An 11,585-nucleotide genomic window follows, 5' to 3' on the forward strand; every position below is an offset into this window, starting at 1 on the left:
TGTGGCTAATCATGATGATTAGCCATTAACAACTCATTAGGAGGGGGATTAGAGGAAATTTTAGGTGGGATTTATATTTGTAGGAGAATTTGACTAGGAGAGAGAATGAGTGGAGGGAATAAAAAATTAGAAGAATAATGTTAAATGAGTTTAGGGAGTTTCTAGAAGAATTTATTAGGTTAATGATGAATTAAGAAAATGATTTGTAGGAATCATGTAGGTTAACTAATTAATTGAAATTAATTAGCTAAGAGGAAGATTTGTGAGGATTTGATTTTTTAGAAGAATAAAGAAAGGGATTGATTTATTAATTAAATCAATCATATGCTATAGTGAAAATATTAATTATATTTAATTAATATTGAGAAGAATTTTAATTAACATAATTAATTAATTAATTAATTATGTGAGGAATTAAAAATAATTAAAATAATTATTTTTAAGTGTCTACAATAGGACAAGGATAGAAGGGAGATAGCTGGGCAACAAAAGGTTGATTCAACAACAACGAATTCACTCATCAAGCAGATCTAGGTTCCCTCCTTACTTACTGCATGATTTCTTTTCAAAATAAGGGTGGGGATTCATATTTGCATGTGTGTTACTTTTTGATATTTTGTTTAAATTAGAAAAAGGGTGGAGATTTTTATTCTATGCATGTTGTTTTCTTTATGGGAAAAGAAAATTTATGTAGTTAAAAGGAGAAAGATTTTGTTATTTTGTTTCAAATTAGAAAATTGGAGGGCTAAATAATATGGGATTTGCATATCTTTCAAAAGAAATTTCCTTGTTTTCAGATTTTGATAGAAAAAATTAATATGCATAAATTTGTATATCTTGTCTATGTTTTGGGTTAAAAAGTTAGTAATGTATAAAGAAAATTTGTATATCTTACCTTGTTTTGGGTCAATAAGTTAGTAATTTTCGTTTCAAAAATTTATAAACAATGATTAATTTATTTTAATTTTTCTTTAGAAAATACTTCGTTTTGATTAAATGAATTACCTTCTATTTTTGATAAAATTAAATATAAAATAATAATTTGTTTCTTGATTTGAAACAAAATATACATATAACTATATTTATATATGAATACAAATAAAATAGTTTGAAACAAATAAAAGGAAAAAAAATAAAATTAATTAATTAATTAAATAAAATATAAATAAAATTATTAATGCATATACAAAATTAATATAATAATAAAATATAAATATAAAAAAATAAAAAAATATAATAATATTAAATTTTGAATTTCAAATACCCCCCACTCCCTTGCAGTCATGCTCGTGTAGTGGCCACACCCCCGCTCTTGTGAACAAGGGCTGCAAGGGTGTGGGGCCCACAAACCCCTTCCCATTGCCCACTATTTTTTAACATTTTTATTTTACTTTAAAGAGAATTTTTTATTTTTTTAAAATTCATTTAGTAAACTTTAAATATTTATTTTAATTTATATTAAAAAAGAAAAAAAAGTTAATTTGAGGTTATATTTGTAAATTAATTTATGTTTGAGATTATTTAATAATTAAAAAATTATTTATAAATTTTTTTGGTTTATATTGTTAATTATTAATTTATATTGTTGATAATTAAAAAAAATTAAAAATTATTGTTATTGATAAAGGAATATTTAAGTTTGAATTATGAAGAATACCAAATGGAAAATTTTAATTTACAGATTTAATAGATTCTTTTGGATTTAATAGATCTACATCTCAATTGACCAAATCGTTAGTTAACATTTATAGATACAAAAGATCTATTCTCTAGATGTTAAAAATATTTAAAAAATAAAGAAATAAAAAAATTAATTAGCCAAGTTTCCTTATGAAATAAATTAGCTTGATTTAAGATAACAAAGGGAAAGAAAAATAGTACTCCTTGGAGGAAAGAAAAAACAAACACTGTCCACAAGCTAAACAAAGAAACTTATTTCAAAGTTTTAGTTCTTACATTAAGTATCACTAATTAATAATAAAGAGATTCTCTTGAGACATTCTATACTTTCAATCACTTAAGTTCTTTATATATTGGTCAACCATTTAGAATCCTTCATTTAGTACAAGTATTAAGGATTAAGAGAATTACTTCTCCAAGTAAATGAGTTAGATTTATAATTTATATACCTCAACAAGGTGAATTAATTTTTATACTTGTTTCTTATGCAAAGTTACCTTTCAACTAATTAGACCTACTAGTCTTTTCCTTTATAAAAAAAACCAATAATTTCTAAGTAGTTTCTTTGTTACTTTCATTCTCAAGCAAGTGTTCCTTTCATTTTATAGAATTAGATTCTTAGTTAATTTTCAAGCATTCAATTCCTTGCATGAAATAGTTCTGTTTTCATGGTTGTATTAGTATAATGTTTATTTAAGTTTCATATATTTATAGTTGAAATTCTTAGCTAGACAAAAAAAAACAAGAGGAGTTGAAACCAAAAACCTAAGCAACATTCGGTATCTATGGTGCTTCTGGGTCACACTTACGGGTAATGGCGTCGTGTTGAACTACTATACTTAATGCCTAATAAAGCTGCAACAATGACATCTGTGGCATCATCCATATAAATCATTGGGGAGAAATAAGGTTCATTGAAAGTTAAAATCCAAAGGGCAGGTAATCCCCCTTCGATCAATAATCTAAAAACATAAATTTTAAATGAATTTACATACGCTCAGTTAAACCTTAGAAAACCCCATTAGGGTTGGTTGTGTGTGATATTTTGGAATTTATTTTATCTTGATGGTTTTCGACGGATGATAATGGGTCAAGGGTGACACATATGATAGGAAATAGGACTTAGTTGTTTTAGGCTACAAGCAGAAGGCTGCCCTGAGCCTATTTGCTATAGAGCTACCATCATGGGTAGCAATCGTAGAGAAACTATTTGGGATATTGATCCTAGAAAGGGTTGCATACCCACCAAACAATTTACATTAAACCATAATTAGAAACCAGAACTACATAATTTATGCCTTGATCTTGTGCTGAAACAGGTATGTAGGCAGTCTAGGGACAAAGTTGTCCCTAGTACTCAGGCATTTGGGGATGGGGTCTAGGATTTTGGTTAAAGATGAGTAGTTGGATTTCAAAGTTCCTTGGTTCCTCAATCAAAGGGTATAGAAATACTAATTGGAAGATTAAAAAAATATTTCAATGCATACTCGAAAGGAATCTCGTATGGATTTGCTTGACTTCTCGAGGCTTTAGGCCAAATTTTGAGGTGGAACTCAAGCTTATATTATTTTATTTTATTTACTTCTAAGGACAATGACCTCGGTGCACTCCTAGTAGAGAAGTGTAGTCTTTAGAGAGTGACTCAAGACCTAGATGGTCCCGATGAGTCTAAAGTCTTTGGCCAGAGCATCCCATATTCTATATGAATAGATGCCTACCCTGTTTGGGTAGATGTTTATCCCAAATTGGATAGATGAAACCCCATGTCCCGCATGGACATATGCCTAACCTGTATGGTTAGATGACCATCCCGGTTGGATGGATGCCTATCCCATTTGGGCAGATGTACCTAAGTATGCGATTGAATCAAACACAACTAAAAATAAATGATTTAAAAAAAAATAGTCAATTTTTTTGGGTTAAGTGGGTTATTACTGAATCAGGGGCAGTCTAAGGGGATGCACCTTTCAAATGCCAAGACTTAAAAATAGGCTATTTTTTATATTTTGTTGCTATTTTTTACATTCTACTGCTTCCAAGAGCCAAATTTTGACCTTAATAGTGATACTAGTAGGAAGGATCGAATTCACAATCACATTACACACATTTCCTAGAAAAAATCAAATGAGGCTTTTGTTGGGTGACTTTATCAATAGGAAGAAGGTGACTAAAATTAGAAATCCCCCTAAAAGACTCCATACTCCAAAATTCCAAAGGTAAAGCAGGGAGACGGATCCATGCAGAGGTCGTAGATCAAAGATTAGTAGATGAGTCAAATCTTGGCTTCCACTTACATGAGGACAATTTTTTTTTTAAATTGCTACCATAGGTCCATGAACCTCCCATGAGTACCTTAATAAGATCTTCCTCATTAAAAAAGCTTAAAAGAAAGAGATTATTAGCCATTACACTAATTTTGACACTACCTTTCAACTTTCAGTGTGAATCAACCTAGTGCCTAACTTGGTCAATATTAGGTCTATAGGTGAGAAACTTACCTATCATAGATAACCTTAGTTTAGAGATGAGTTAAGGATGTCATCTAGAACAACTACCTTTAAGCTACTAACCTTGCAATAGGCTTCTGGGATCCAATGATTTGTTATAATTCATCTAAGTAGATCTGTCACCAAGTGTCTTATCCACATACAACGTGGGATCTTCCTCAACAAAGAAGGAACCCATTGTATGGAGGGGAGGCAGGGAATATGATAAAATATCTATGATAACAAGATTTTTTCCTTTATTAGTAGTAGAAGCATTGGATGGGAGGCCTACAGCCCACCCCCCACCTACTATTCCCATCCCTAGCCTTGTACTCCACATATAATTTTTTTTAGAGAATGACACAAAACATTTTGATGTGTATCTTTTAAGATTGATTATGATTAAATTGGTATTCATAATAGAACATAATTATCATTTAATTATGGCTTGGAATGTTGCTTGTGTATTCATAATCATCAAGTACACTGCATTGTATACACTTATTCATGTGTGTGTAATTGTGTGAAGTTTGATGTCATATGTGTGTCATATATGGAGCGAAAGAGAAGGGCAAGTTTCTACAACAAACTTATCTACTAATAGTTGGCCCAAAAATATGCTTTGGCTAAAGCTTATTAATCTTTTAGTATATTCTTTCTATTTGATCGTTATGTCTCATACTCTATCATATCATGATATTATTGCATTAGCATCTAGAATGTAGTTATATCATATTGCACCAGATTTTATATTTCTTGCCATATTCAGATTGCTAGACATCCCTATGTACTATTGGGTATTCTTCTTTAAAGAAAATTTGGGTAAGCATAGTGCTTCGAGGTTGGGTGGTAAATTGTTCTGACAATGTTCTCACATGTAGTGTTCTTGTGTGGAGGTCGCAAGTTAGGAGTACATGTCATGATTGTTTTCAACCATGTCTTCATTGCATTTGACCTTCTAGTCTCATGTAAAGGAAATTATTTCCTTTTATTTTGGCTAATCTTTGTGCTTATATTTGTAGACATTATCTCAAAATCTAATTATATATCTTTATTGTGTGCATGTCAAATTAATTAATAAACTTATTATCTATATTTTGTATTATATGGTAATTTTAATAATGCGGAGGACTTTACAACTTTTAGATTAGTCAAATTTATTAAGAGATTGTACTAAATTTGTGATACCATGATGTAATTGTCAGAACCAAGATAATCTTGAATAATGATGGCACTTGGTTGAGCCATGAAAGATGGACATGTACACACTACAAAAGTTAGAAAAATGGAAGTATGCAAAATAAAGAATAATTAAAGTGTCATGGAGGCATCTTAGGAAGAACTAATCTTTGTTTGTTTGTTTGTTTGTTTGTTTGTGCTTTCTTCATTTTTTCTTTTCTTTGAATATGTTTTGAAATGGTTTTTAGTTCTTTGTTCTCGGTTTCATGTTTGTAACATTGAGCTTGCTTTTTGACTCTTGTAGCCATTACTCACAACATCAGTTAGTTTGTGACATTTCTTTTGATAATAATAATAATTTTAGTCATTTCAACAAATATGCTAAAGCTAAATTCGTTCAAGTTAACATCACTATTGAAATTAAAAAAGAGTAGTTGGGTTGTGGTTTTTGTGTTATTTTTTAGCATTTAGATGACATTCTCATCCATTCTTGCATATTCTTTTGAGAATAATATTATTGTATTAGATTTGATCTTGTAATAAATATGGACATTGTGTTGATTGACACTAAATCCCATAGAAATATACTCTTAAGGATATTACAATAATATCTTAGATTATAATACTAATATTGTAGGTGTTGTTACTTTTAATGCTCCAAATCAAAATGTTCTTAAAGTAATTGTTCCTTCTAGTTTTATGATTATAAACAATTGTGTGACAATCAAATGATTCCATAATGTATTTAATTGCTTAAGTAATCTCTTTAAATAGTACTTTGACAATGAATTGTTGCACAAACATGTAAAAAGTTATCACCTTTAGAATGGTTAATAGAAAAATGGAGGAAGTTAAATATATTAATTCTCATTTAGATTCAAGTCATATAAGATTTCTCACACACATTACATAAATGACCTAGGATAAATAAATCTATATTTGGGATAGAGAATTTGAGATGCATATGGATATGAGAAGCATGGGATGTAGTAGTACATATGAAAGTATGATTGGAGTTATAATGTAAATGTAATCCCCCGCCAGGAAACCCCTAAGGGTTTAAGTTAAAAACACTCAAATAGAGTGTAATTTTTTTTTTTTTAAATAATAATTAGGAGTGTTAATGAAAAGTTACAACATTAAGATAGTTTGAAGTTATCTCAGTTCATAATTAAACACAACATTAAGATACATTGGAGTTACCCGACAACTTAGATATCACAGCGGAAGGCTAAAACGAACCTAAGGAGTTTCCCAATGCGATTACATAACCTTACTCCTAACTCAACTTGCGACATTAGATCCATTAAACTGGATAGCATAATTGCGAGATAATGCAGAGATCTTGATTATATATGTGCTCAATGGTTTGACATCTTATAATTTTAGGCAGCGTACATTTACTTTGGTGACTAGGAGGCCTTTGATAGGTTATTTATTCAAAGCACTTAAATTCATAATTTCATTAGGAGGCCTCCCAATAGGTTCAAGCGTTTTAAATATAACAAAGTTCATTCATTAGGGTTTTTTAAGATAACCATCCACACTTAACATCATCCTTTAATGCTATAAATGTGCCTAACGAGATTTATTCGTTTAGGGTTAAACCACGATTAGTACAACGAGGGTTCCATCATTTGATTTTAAAATATTCACCCACATTTGACGTATATTTCTTAAATATTAAAAGATATGGTTAATAAGAAGAATTCGTTCCTTAAGGATTAACTACAATTAATAGAGTGAGGTCTCTTCATTTGTTTTCATGCATAGCCAACTGATGAGTTGAAGTTCTTTTATGAAAGGTATAATGTGAGTAGTCATGGAATTCATTTGAAGTTTTAATAATGCAAATAAATGGACTAATTTCATTAAGATGGATATGCATTAGGACACACGAGAGCATCCTTTAAATTAAAGTATCGTTAATTAGATGACATTCATCATTTCGAGATTCGAATATTAAGATCATAGTGACGTCCTTCTATTAAGATTATAATACAATTGTCTTATTGCACATCTCTTTTTAATAAACAAGTTAATAGGAGGGAGATACTTTTACTAAGTTTTAATGTATAAACAACTAATCAATTATTTCCCATTCTAGTTCAATTTTAGCAAACATGAGGGATTCCTTTTATAAGGATTAACATATGGATATCTAATTGAGTTCACCCAATTTTAAAATAATTCTGGTGAGGATTATTGATTATAATTACAACATAAATTACTAAGTATATTCATCCAATATACCACATAAATACCTAGTTGAGTCCACACGATTATCGAATTAATCTGGTGAGGATTATTGTTAAGATTAAAACGTGAAATAACTTAACAAATTCATCCTGTGTAACGAAACATAATTGACATGGCGTGATTCATTTTCTAAGGTAAAAAGATAGTTATTTATATGATGTTCATCTTCTAGATTTCAATCTAAGAATTGCGACATAAATTTTAACCTTGTTTCCTTTTTACATTCATTCCATTTATATACTTAACAACAAGTTATTCCAATAAAGTATTCTAGCAAGATTCTTTCCACTATTACAATTTAAATTAACATTATCAAATTACTTTTTCCACAACTTTAATTACAATATTTAAATACTTTGCCATATTCATAATACACAACGTTTTATGAACTTAAATAACTACATATATCCATATGAATAATGTTATGCACTTAAATATGAATTCATTAAATTTCCACCATACACTTATGCAAGAATACAACCATTCATGATAATTTAAAACATAAAACAAGGTAAACTAAAACCATCGCATAACACAGATATGATCTCGGAGTTCACCCCTGATGGGCTACATCTCCGGGTCTGCTCAACTGCAAGACCCCTTTGGTATTATATCATTAGGAATTACATAATTGATAAGTCTTTTACACCTTGCCTCTTAGGCGAATACAGTCAATATACCACTGTCACCTCGGACATTAATTACGTAATGATCCCTTTTGTGATGGATCCTACTAAATACATCAAGTAAAAAGGACAAGGATTCCTTAACAGGTGGTACCTTAAATGGAGACTAGACCGATGTTGGACAGACCAAAGCAATCAGATGACGGGGACCCAACAAATCTTCCAAAATAATAAGTCATGCACAAGCGTTAACGAGTAAATTCAACACTTTCTCAAGTTGACATAAACGTCTAACCAAATTAATTAACCCTTAGATCCCCACTAATGATAAGATGGTTCTACAAAGATACTCTAGCCCCTTTTAACCACACAAGGATTACCTTATTACTAAATAGGAACAAAATAAATTAAGAGTAAATAAAGAAATGGGAAAAAAGTTTCCGAGCTAAATTAGCTTTTATTGCATACATAAAAAAAACAAATTAAGGACTAACTCCACCATTTCGATTTACTCATTAACACCTAACTGCGAGTCCTAACATTTCCCACTTAAAAGAATTAAAGCCTAAATGCACTTTTCAACATTTGCAAAGATAATGAAACTCTTTTCCATATTATATTTCAAAAAGACAAAATCTAATATAGGTCATCTCAATATATATATACAAATTAGATGATTACCTATATTAACACATATTTTTACGCATCTATTTATATATATATATATTTTTTAACATTTAAAATGAACATTCATCACTTATTAGAATGTTCGTCTCAACTCAAATTTTAATATAAAATATTGCCTAAAATGTAATTATATTAATAAGCCCCCCCCCCCATTTTTTTTGATAGCATAAAATAACCCAAACTAAAACCAATTTTTTTAAACTTACAAAATAAACAAATTTATAACTATCGATCATGCAAAACAAAAAAAAACAATTTTAAAAAGAAAGTTCGTTTGTGGCCCAAACCCTAGCCGAGGGGATATACGAGTGGCGGCGCCACTGTGGTGCCGCAGGTCCGCCGCGCCCTGTGGCTACCGCGGCCCCTGCGGCCACCGCAGTGCTGCGGCCTACCTACACTTGCAAGCGGGGGAGGGAAGAGCAACGGGGAGGCGAGCGGGGGAGACAAACGGGGTGGCAAGCGGGCAAAACAGACGGGGGAGCGAGCGGGGGAGGGGTGGAGGAGCGGGTGGAGCTCCGCTCCCCGCCCTCCAACCCCAAACACAGCTCCGTTTTAATTAAAAACAAACTCGCCTATTCGATAAAAAAAAAAAACGAAAAACCCCAACGCAGGGTTAATACAAAGCAACGCACAGAGTGAATATGATATGTTTTTTTTTTTTCTTTTTCTATTTTTTTTTTATTAAAACCAAATGAAATGGCCACAAGAGTGCAAAATCCCTCATACCCCATTTTTTACAGTCATAAAATAAATTTCCAGTTTGTTCCAAAACAGCTGTATGGGAAACTATTTTCTCAGCTAGTCTAAAAAAAAAACCCATAATCCTTTACAACCAATCTTTTTGATCAAAGAACAACCTATTTTTTTTTCAATCCAACAAGAAATAAAAGGATAGATTCGAATTCCTACCTCGTAATGCATTCCTGGAAAGAGATTTTTTTTTTTTTTTGATGAAGAAGAGCTCCCCAAATCAGCTGCTCTAAATCTCCATCCCTATCCAAAATCCCCCATCTCTCTTCCAAAAACCATGTCTTTCCCCCCCCAAAAAAAAAGACCAAAAGCCAAAGAACCCCCAAAATGTTTTCAGAACTGGGTTAAAAGGAAAAACCCTAATTTTGCCCTAATTTTCAATTTCGAAATTAGGCATTTATTTTTAAAATAAAATGAATGAAAATCCCAAATGGAAGTCATTCCTTTCCATTATTTATTAATCTTATTTGTTTTCCCTTATTAAAATTAAAATGCTTCTTTTTCTTATTGAGTTTTAAATTCTAATTTCTCAATATCGATTTAGGCCTACATCTTATATCGAAACTATTGACCCCGAGTAAGGCATTTGATTAATTTAATTTTCTAAAAATCAAACTTTTATACTATATCGACTTTACAAGTAAAGAGAAAATAATTTCATTTAAATAATAATAATTTACCCCTTTTTCTTCCAAAATGCGAAAATGAGTAATTTAATTCTATCTCTCAAATGACTTTAAAATTTTTCCTTTCTAAAACGCATAACTCAATAAATTCGTTATTTTAAAATTAGCTATTAAATTAACTCGCTATAACATAATAAAGCGACATTTTTAAATAAATGACTAATCTAATGCAAGAGTCTTGTTTATTCAAATTTCTCAACTACAAATGCATAAAAGTTACAAATGCGTAAATGAGCACACTAACCCCAGTTAAATACCTTAAGCTTGCTACAATAACAATTTAAAGCAATCTCTTAAATTAATGATTAATCATATAAAAGAAGCTACCTATTTAAATTCCTATATCACTATTGTGTACGCCTACTCATTAATTTTGAATTTAATACTTAGGATAACAAACCTCACTTACCTTGCGCAAGGCACGCAAATCGAGGAAGTCCTCCAAATCTCTCGACACGCATCCCAATGAAAGGCAAGCCCCACGAATCCACACACGATGCTCACCTAACCATGGCTAAGGCAAGATGAGAGTTATATGACCACTAAATCCGAATTCAAAAGATGAAGGAGCATACTCAACCTTGCAAATTCCAAAGGAGATAAACCTTGCCCTAAGCGGTGTTGTACCTGCAATCTCCTGAACCCATGAATTCATACAAGCATGCATATACATATACATATTCAATGAAGGCGTTAGCTCAAGATTTATCTCAAGGGTTAGGAAACAATTACATTTACACGAAAATCGATGCAAAAGCACAATAATAAGTATGCACAATTTATTTATATTATCTAAACTACACATTGCATATCGGTTAATCTACCATTCAAGAATGCCACATAGGAAGTCAATCAAGGTTAAACGGGTTTTAAAAGTCCGACTAGGGTATGGGCATTACATTCTCCCCCCCTAGGTTCCTACTTACTCCTGGAAGTCGCAAAGTTAAACGGGAGTCTTGCAACACTTATTAGTCCTTAAACTCAATTAACAATTATCAATTTGCACAAACAACTATTTTGTCAACAATTTAAAACATTATTCATCAATAAAAATGCATCTAACATCATTCACACCTTCAAATATTCTATAATTTACACTCAATCATAGCAAGGATACGAGACTTTTCCCTTTTTATTTCACCAAATTTAAGCAATTTAAAATATATAGGCACAGTTTTCATACTCATCTATCAAACATGACAAGGAAATGTGCTCTCAAGGTCAATTTCTTT

This window comes from Cryptomeria japonica, chromosome 9 (assembly GCF_030272615.1).
Source record: "Cryptomeria japonica chromosome 9, Sugi_1.0, whole genome shotgun sequence".
In the NCBI taxonomy this organism is placed as follows: domain Eukaryota; kingdom Viridiplantae; phylum Streptophyta; class Pinopsida; order Cupressales; family Cupressaceae; genus Cryptomeria; species Cryptomeria japonica.